The sequence below is a fragment of the Pantherophis guttatus genome, chromosome 1 (assembly GCF_059756535.1).
Source record: "Pantherophis guttatus breed Tessera chromosome 1, ASM5975653v1, whole genome shotgun sequence".
In the NCBI taxonomy this organism is placed as follows: domain Eukaryota; kingdom Metazoa; phylum Chordata; class Lepidosauria; order Squamata; family Colubridae; genus Pantherophis; species Pantherophis guttatus.
Window position 1 is genome coordinate 160980225 of NC_142063.1, and position 7779 is coordinate 160988003.

The following is a 7779-nucleotide window of genomic DNA, read 5'->3' on the forward strand; positions in this document are numbered from 1 at the left end:
GGAATGAGCTCCCCCTGGAGATACAGAGGATCCCGGATCTGCGCACCTTCCGCCGCGCTCTAAAGACCCTATTATTTCACCAGGTGGGCCTGGCCTAATTTCCTCCCTCTTTTATAAAAGATTTTTAATTTTTTAATATCTTTTAGTATTTTATATATTCAAATTTTAAAATTGGTTTTAAATAGTTTGGGGTTTTAATTTGTCTGGGCCAAAACTATTTAATTTGATTTTAATTCTACTTTTAAATTTTGTATGTATGTGTTTTATTGTTTGGCTGTGCACCGCCCTGAGTCCTTCAGGCGTTGGGCGGTATAGAAATCAAATCAAATCAATAAATAAATAAATAAATAATGACAATTCCTGTTCTACAACTGTCCCTCAGTTGTGTTTGTTCCTGAACTTGAAAATTAGACAAAGCTAAACACAAGAAGAAAGAAAATGAAATTACCTGTGATAAAGACTAATTTTCTGTGAAAGCTTATTGTTGACTATTGTCTACACTATACTAAAAATAAAGGATTCCTCCTTAAATATATGCAAAAATGTCTGTGGAGAGATAAAAAGATGTGTGGCTGAGTGTGTTTCAGGTCAAAAGAAACCTGCATTGCAATACAAAACATGTCATCTGTGTACTGGCATCCATAGTTGAGGCACAAGTTCAAAAGTCTATGTCAGGCTTCCAAGTAACACCCCCAACCAAGTAAGACCCCAAGGCAGGCATTTCCTCAAAGTTCCATTTTATTAGAGATGTCAAATTGGCACATCTGGGAAAACCAGAATCTGAAGTCTCCCGGATGGGGCTGGTTGGGGGTGTTACTTGGAACCCTGACATTAACCTACCCATCCATCAAGTGTGGCAGTCCTGAAGATCCAAAGAAAAAGTCCAGAGATGTCATTATGATATACATGCAATTTGTACTGGAGAGTCATGAAAGCAGACCAGTTGGTAATGTTTACTTAATTGAATACAAAATTCAAAATATTTTCAATTCCCCATTATCCGAATCAGTTTTTTTAAAAAAAAAAAAAATTGTGATACTGGCAACAATGATGGAATAACCATGGAAATAAAATAGAACTCCAGCAGATACTCCAGAAGAAGGTTGACTTCAAATTCTCAAAATCACCTTATTTTATATGAGAACATCAAAGTTCACTCCCTGAATTTAAGAATCCTTATTTTTCTCCTCAGTCATCCATAACTAGAAAATGCTGGAGATCTAAGTTCAGCAACACTGACTCTGCAGCACCTCATCACCTTCTGATCACAAGATGGCAGTAGGGTGGCCCATTTTGCTCTATCACCCTTCCTAATTAAGATGGCTCCCTTTGGGTTCCCCCCCCCCACAAACACTCCAGCAAGGAGCATGTGTTCTTTTGACTCTTCTTCTGAGGGAAAGCAGCCAGTAAGGTGTTAGATTTTGCCAGTGCTTGTAATGGATTTCCTTTAACAATTTTCTTTTTGTATGTGTTTTGTTTTCTTTAATTCACTGATCTTTTCCCACATTAGATCAATAAGACAATACAGGTAGTCCTTGTTTAACAACTGCCCCATTTAGTAACCATTTGAGGACAAAAAAAATAACTTTATGACCAATCCTCTCATGTATAACCTTCACAGGTCTTTAAAGCAAAGGAAAACTGAAGTAAAATCATAAGCATAGTTATAGTTTCTCTTAGTGACCTCCTCGCTTAATTACCAAGTTGCAGGTCATAATTGTGCTCCCTAATGAGGGCTACCTCCTGTAAAAGGCTGTTAGAAATGATGCAAGTTTTTTGAAGATGTTAATCTGTGAGGTACCACAGGCATTAAGGCCAAGAAGGTAAGTGAGCTTTACTGGCTGATGCTGTTTTACTGTAAGCGGCCACTGCCATTTGCAACCTTGGACATTTATTATTTGGATTGTTTAATTGAACTTTGTCTGCCTCCCAAATATACTGCCATGGAAACGGGTGGCCGTATAAATTGTTTAAATAAACAAAACAGATGATGTGGTGTAAAACAAATTAAACCATTCTCAGAAGAGGAGGCACTTCCTTTAGCAAGCAGATCTATGAGGGCAGAGGACAAGGTACTATAGGAAAAACAATCAAGAGATCAATTGGCCTTCGTTCATGACAATCAAGAGAACTCGGGGGTTAGAGGCTCCTATTCTTCTTAATCACAAGGGCCAGCTCACTTTGCAAAAGGGGCATCATTATACCTCCCCTCCAATCTCATGAAGACCAAACATTCCCCCAGGCTAAAGACAGACTTGGGGAGGGGAGGGGAAGGGAAGGGAGGGGAGAGAGGAGTGGGAAGAGGAGAGGAGTTTGATCTAGTAGTTAAGGCACCAGGCTAGAAAGCAGGAGACCTTTTCTAGTCTCTTCTTGGACATGAAAGGTGACTGGGTGATTTTGGGCCTGGCCCCCTCTCTCTCTCTCAGCCCAACCCACCTCATAGGGTGATTGTTATGGGAAAAAGAGGAGGAAGAGGAAGAGGAGGAGAATGTGTTGGATATGTTTACCACCTTGGGTTATTTATAAAAAAATAGTAAAGGCAGGATATAAATAAAACAAAAATAAAATAAAATCAATGCTGGGAGAAGTATCTCCATTCCATTTTCCTTCCAAGCCTTCATACTGTTGCATCTGCAGTAGCCCATCCTCTGACCAGGTGGATAGTAGTGGTGAATATGACTATGGTATTACCTTGAGGGTTCACCAGGGTATCTGTACTGGTTCATTCTGACTGCTTTAGATGACCATGAATGTTCAAAGCCCATGTAAGGAAAAAAGTTGATGCTTCCCTTTATCTAAATTGTGACAGAGGCCCATGGATTTTTTTTTTAAAGTGTTTGTTGTATTTAATGTGTTCTTTACAGTTTTAGGCTTCAATGAAAATCCCAAGGATAAATTTCATTAAACAAATACTGTAACGTACAGTGCTTACGTAAAAGAGTCATGATGGCACAGTGGTTAGAATATAATACTGAAGGCTAATTCTGCCAACTGCCAGCAGTTCAATCCTGACCAGTTGAAGCTTGATTCAGCTTTCCATCATCCTGAGGTGGGTAAAATGAGGACCCAGATTGTTGGGGATAATATGCTGACACCGTAAACCGCTTAGAGAGGGCTGTAAAGCACTATAAAGCAGTATATAAGTCTAATTGCTATTGCTATTAAGTGGCATAGAATCCTTGATATATACCTAAAATGCACTGAAAATGTGGACTGGGTATTTTCTTGATCCTGTCTTCAGTAGGGTCAGAAATTTCTAACAGCACTTCTGTGTATCAGCAACACAATTAATTGAGAATATCCAGTAGGCGAAATCTGCCACCAGAAGTTCTGAGCAAACCTTATTCAAATAGAGTATTGAATAGAAGACGAGATTGTTCTTTGTTTTTGTTTTTTTCCTTCCATTTGGTGATTTTTCAAATTTCGGGTTAAGCCCCTTCAGACAGGGAGGATTTATTTGCAGGAGGTGGCAGCATATTGTCTTTATTCATCAAATCTTAGGATATCAGCCTCCAAAAAGTTTGGAGATTTATATTTTCCCAGCAAAAGACATAGCCTGTATCAAAATGGGGGAAAAAATTAGTTCCAAGAACTAATTTGTGGAACACAGTTAGTAAGAGAAGTACTTGAAGATTGCTTCGACTAGATAGAATAATAATCTTTGAATAATCAAGACCCGTGGTTCTTTGAATACAGAGTTCGAGCACACATATTAGTTGAAGTTGAGATCCCAATAAAGGATTCATGCCTTATAAATTAGCAACAACAACAAAAAAAAAAAGGAGCCAAATTCAACCATGCTGCTGTATTCTGCAAACAATAATAAGCTATTGTGCCGCTGAAGGATAAAGACAGACTGCAGTTTTCAAAAAGCAAAATTGGTGTGAGACGGAGATGACTAGATCAGAGTCAACAGGCTCATTATTTTTGTACAACTTTTGTCTCTTGTTGTACAGGCTGACCAGGTTTCTGTAAAAAAAAAAAAAACACACACACCTATACGACAATAAGAGTGAGTTGGATACATATACATTAGCCAAAGTCACCGCATCCTATCACCTTGAACGTTAACATAAGTATCAGTCTATTTTGGGCTTTTATATAGCTGAGTGCTTTCAGATGCACTTGATTATTTTTAGTGTATCGTGTATTGACCTGAAAAATGAGGATTGAGTTACAGTCATCAAATGACTCAAACTGGTAGACTTGCTTAATCACTTCAGAATCGTACTATTACAGAGAAAGCACTTGATTGCATTTGACTCATGTTTCCAGCATTTTATTCCTTGGGCTTCTATAAAAACCTCATTATGATGTGCCCGATGTAAATTACAAATGCTTTTAATCAGAGATATGCTGAACTATCCAAACACATTTTCACTATAAAGGACGGCTGCTGAATTATACTAATAAAATGGGTAGACGATTTGGGTTGTTTACATACCTAAGTAAGTGAAAAACCCACTTCAGCCCAATTGATATTTTCTTAAGTCCTTCTACTAAATGACATTTTCCCTCTGAAACTGGATTTAATAATTACAAAAAAAAAAACTGCAAAAGGAAATGTATGCAAAAGACATCCTTTTCGACTCTAGGTAGCAAAAAATGAATGAAAATAAAGTAGAGCTGGGTATTGAATTAATGTGAGGAAAAATAATTCCTGCCATAATATAATGGCAAAATTCTTAAACAGAATCATGTACTTCTACACAATTAGGCCTCCTAAAGCTATCAGAGTAAAAAGCTAAAATACTTTCTAAAATGAAATACACTATGCAGCTAAATTTAGGCACTTGGGATAAAGCTAGAAGAAGGAAATGATAAACATTTGTCCTTCTGAATTTGGCAAAGCTTCCAAGATTTAATCCTTTGGCAGAACCTGACAGTTTCAGCTAAGCCTTTTAAGGCCAACCTGTATATTATAAAACTGCAAATTGACTTTATTTTCAAATGTACAGGAGCACAAACATTTCACAAAAGCTTTATGTACAGGTCTGTTTGGATGTCTGCTCTTGACATCTTTTGGTTTTAAGGAATACTAAAAAAAAAAAAACTATTACAGATCATTCTAGTAGTGCTTTCTTTCATTTTCTGAGGGGCAAAAATTAAAGAATTGAAGGAATGAAGGAGAAGATGGCTCTGAGAATGTGAAGCAGCAGCTCACAGAAAAGGATACTGGAAATGGTTTTTGATGGTCCTTTTTATTTAAGAGCAGAGATGGGCTCCCAAACTCTTCTGCCAAATTCTAGTTTTTAATATGACAAGGGAAAGGAAAAGCTATTAAGCATGTTCATAGTAATCCTCTTAATTGTGTTTATTTTTAACCTAAATTAAACACAATTTATTTTTCTTCCTGGTTCTGTCCAATTTCTCAAATGCAGTGTCTAGTCATGTGCTTAAAAAGCCAAGTACAGCCCTTTGAGGACTGGGGCCTCAAAGTAATACAGCTTTATATTAGAAGAATATCTAGGAGTGGAAGGATAGTTGTTCCTTCATGCCAGAGAAATACTTATTACTGTTGATGTTAGGCCCACACCCAGACACAAGACAGTGAGATCCAATCAAGTCCAACCCTTTATTTGCATATAGCTAATGGACAGAATCTTACCAAACTAAAGTTATAAACTTTCTAAGCTACTACATATATCCAGAGAGATTCTAGTGTGTAATTACCCTGAACTTCAGCATTCCTCATTCCTCCCCCATTCATCTCTGTGTAGTCTCTTGATCCAGGTCACTTTCTGGGAAAGCTCTGAGTTGGACAAATCTTCCCCCTCTGCACATTCCATTCCAGTTGCCATAATCTAAGCAAGCCAACCAATTTGTGTGACTGGAAACTGCACTTAGGAATTTGGGCAAACATCGTCTTTACTTTGCCCACTTTAGCTGCTTTTTATTATAACTCCCTTGAGTCTATTAATTCTTCTTCTTCTTGTGCCATATCGGTCATCAGACGTTGGCGATCATGTTGGCAATCCTATTTTTGCCGCATGAAAAAGTGCTGTTGAGTTTTGTCCAAACCAGTCCCTTAGGTTTTAAAGCCATGATGTTCTTCTTCTGCCTAGATCTCGTTTGCCTTCAATCTTTCTGTTGAGGATTAAGTGAAGGATGCCGTATTTTTTCTGGGTGTCGCATCACATGTCCAAAATATTCTAACTTTCGCTTTTTAATGGCTTTGATGATTTCCCTTCACTTTCCCAGGTGGCTTATCACCTTCTCGTTTCTGATTTTGTTAACCCAGTTTATACGTAACAGCCACCTGTAAATCCACATTTCAAATGCTTCTAATCTCTTCAAGTGGCTTTCTGTCAGAGACCAACTCTCTACTCTGTAGAGCAGGATAAAAAAGATGTAACATCTGACAAGCCTGATTTTCAATCTTAGGCTAATGTCGCTGCTGCAGAAGACCTTTTTCATTATGAAGAATGCTGTTCGAGCTTTCTCTATCCTTGTCTTTACTTCATTGATCATGTTATTTATTAATTTACTAATTATTTTAGTCTATTAATTGGGAAATCTTTTTTGTTGTATCTTTCAGACTTTCACACAAGAAGATGCAGTATAATAAGTAGTAAGATTTCAGTATGATCCAGGTAATGATGAGCACCTCTGAAACTTTGCTGAGGTGAATGAAAGGGTTTTAAGGACATGCATAACTTTCTTATCAAAATCAAGGGGATTTGAGCCCTTTGAAGTCTGGTTCATTTTGGCAAGAAATTTTTTCAATTGTGATGAATGGGACTTCAAAGTGCTTGCTGCTCAGTGTCTTTTGTTGTGAAGATAGGGAAATATAGGAATAAATAAATACGTACGTACAATAATGTGCTTACGTTTGCTTCATTCCAGGCTAATTACTGCAGGTAGTTAATGAGAAGTGAATTTTAATTTGTTTGAGAGTAGCATATTTTATGTAAACTTTGTAGGATTTGAAGTTCAACCAAACTTACTTTTAAGTAGACTTTTACAACATTTGTGCAAGAATAACATGATTCTGGAGCAGCCGATCTTGGCAGGTCAATTTTAATCTTCACTTTGAGAAACATTCTAGCCTTGTTAAATGTCATCTGTAGTTCCTTTCATTTACACTTGAAAGCAAAGGTTTTGGTTGGGGTTGGGGTTTTTTTTTTAAATTTAGCTCATGATGATACTGATCATTAGAAAAGGGCATAGGAAACAGCATCAACACCTCATCTAAAAACAGAAGGATAGTGAGTGACAGCTGTCATTCAGTGCGACGAGACAGAAAAGATGAAGGTAGTTAATAGAGTAAAACAATCAAAGGCAGGAGATTGGGCCAGATTATCTTCAGCATTTGTCACTTCTGCTGCTGCTTCCTCCTTTTGTTTGAGTGATAGTTCTTGGCTTTAGAACAGCACTGTGTACAGCATCCGGTAGTTTTAAATGCTTCACATCCTTCCACTCTTCCAGCTAATAATACCCTCGTTAAGAATGTCCATCTTGAATTTATCCCAAATATATCACACTCCACTTTAGAAGTTTAGCAACCGGAGAAGAGATTCTATGGAAGTGGAAAGGAAGCATCGCCAAGAACACTTTAGTGAAGTTACAATTATGTGCTAGCAGTAGAAAAGAAGAAGCATAGAAATCACTCTATGTCTGCTGTGCTCTCCACATCAATTCAAATACAAATACAAAAAAATTAGGAGGAAGTAATATGCATTACAACAGTATTGATCAATTAGAATTAGGGTTGATTAGTTGTTGGGCATATGATATGTTAAGAGCTTCAGTGGGGGGGAAAAACCCAGTTTACTTCTT